Source organism: Salmo trutta, unplaced genomic scaffold, assembly GCF_901001165.1.
Source record: "Salmo trutta unplaced genomic scaffold, fSalTru1.1, whole genome shotgun sequence".
NCBI classification, from domain to species: domain Eukaryota; kingdom Metazoa; phylum Chordata; class Actinopteri; order Salmoniformes; family Salmonidae; genus Salmo; species Salmo trutta.
In genome coordinates this window covers 8,515,167-8,517,529 of record NW_021822911.1, presented here as the reverse complement: position 1 = coordinate 8,517,529, position 2,363 = coordinate 8,515,167, and positions in this window count along the sequence as shown.

Here is a 2,363-nt window from a genome sequence, read left to right as displayed (position 1 = left end):
TTTTCATTTTTTCATTTTTGACAAAATGAGCAGTCCTGGAAGTGACAGATTTTGACTCATATTGAGTGATAAGACTGAGCTATTTAGAAAATGCCTTAGCCTTTCGACTAATTTTGGGAAAGTTGGACTAATTTTGGGTTAGTTCTCTCAAGAAGAACTAACCAATATCAACATGACAGAAAGTAAGACAGGGAAACCAATCTCAACATGACAGAAAGTAAGACAGGAGAACCTATTTCAACATGACAGAGAGTTATTCAGGAGTCCCTGACCTTATCTTCTCTCAAGAAGATGTCTGGTAGGCCCATTTAAATACCTTTTTTGGACATTTCAAGATAGCAGATGTTTGAGTTGGGTCTATTAACACAGCTGTGAGTTGTTAATTTTTTTATTTTTTAATTTTTGACAAAATGAGCACTCTTGGAAGTGACAGATTTTGACTCATATTGAGTGATAAGACTGAGCTATTTAAAAACACTTTTTCAACATTTCAAGATAGCAGTTAATTCAAGTGAGATCTTATTAAAGACAGCTGTATATTATTTTTTTTGACCCAAAAATATTCTATGTTCACGCCCACTTTTTTTGCACTATGTTTGAAGGCTGTCAACTTGTCAGGAGGAGAATCACTTAGCCTTTCAACTAATTTTCAAATGATAGGATGCCTATTTAAAAACACTTTTTCAACATTTCAAGATAGCAGTTAGTTCAGTTTGATCTTATTAAAGACAGCTGTATCATTTTTTTATTCATTTTGACATATTGTTTGGGACCACTTTTTTTGCTCTGTTTGAAGACTGTCAGCTTCTTGTCAGGAGGAGAATCACTTAGCCTTTCAACTAATTTTCAAATGATAGGATGCCTATTTAAAAACACTTTTTCAACATTTCAAGATAGCAGTTAGTTCAGTTTGATCTTATTAAAGACAGCTGTATCATTTTTTTATTCATTTTGACATATTGTTTGGGACCACTTTTTTTGCTCTGTTTGAAGACTGTCAGCTTCTTGTCAGGAGGAGAATCACTTAGCCTTTCAACTAATTTTCAAATGATAGGATGCCTATTTAAAAACACTTTTTCAACATTTCAAGATAGCAGTTAGTTCAGTTTGATCTTATTAAAGACAGCTGTATCATTTTTTTATTCATTTTGACATATTTTTTTTTCTCTGTCATTGAACCATGTTGAGCCGTGTGCCTGGTGATTGAACAGGTTACCAGGTGTGTTTTTGAATATAGTTATTAATGGCTTCAGTGGTGTGCTGGGGTCCATTGCTTGCTAAGGGGGAACCTCCCACCCGGGTTCAGCCAACAGGGGGCGCACCCAGCCCCTCTAGTTAAACTGAATGTCTCTCTCTCTCTCTCTCTCAGGCTATGAAAAAAGCCCCACCTCCTCTCGCTCAGCCATTCTAACAGTGGAAGCCAGGATCTGTGAGAAACTATGATAATAAACTGTGAACAATAATGAAGCCATGTTTGTCTTTGTGAGTGAGGATTTATTATTTAATTGTGTGATAACTTTAATTATGTGATCCATCCTCTGTTTCCTAACTGAATAAACATTTTAAGATAGCAGTTGGTTCAGTCTGATCATCTCATGTACTGTTGGAACTTTATTTGAATCCTTTTTCACAATTTTTTTTTTTTTTTTTTTTATGACAAATTCCAGAGCCTCTGTATACATTTGTACACATTTTTTCCCCACTCTCTACTTTGTACAATGACAGAGAAAGTGGGACTCTGTCGTTTTTTCTGACAAGTTCTCTCATTGATCTCAGGTTCAGCCACCAAGGGGGTCACCCACCCTCCATGAAAACTTTCATAGGCTCTCTTTCACTCAGTAATCATGTAACAAGTGGACAGGCTCCCAGAGGCAGGGCAATCAAAGGCTCCAAGTCACTGAAGTGCCCATCAGCCCAGCCATTGTTATTATTCCTACCAGCCGTTCTACATGCAAACAATTTAAAACACTATAGTAAAAATTATTTATATTTTCTAGTCTGAGAGGTTCTGAATAGAACCTGTTTCCAAACAGTATGAATAATAACAATGGCTGGGCTGATGGGCAGTTCAGTGAGTTGGAGCCTTTGATTGCCCTGCCTCTGTATTACTGAATGAAAGAGAGCCCAGCCCTGAAATGAATCACCCTGATGATCTTCTAACCTCAACATAACAATGACGTAGGCAACCACCTTGGATGGACAATCAATGCAAGGTGTTAATCTCATCTCCTGAATGATCAATTTAACACAACTTTAAACACAGGGTTTTTTCTTGTTTCGATATTTAAATGTTGAAAAGGGTTGTGCCTATCTGAGTGTGTATATAATGGCCTTCTCCAGAGAAGGCCTTCTCCAGAGAAGGC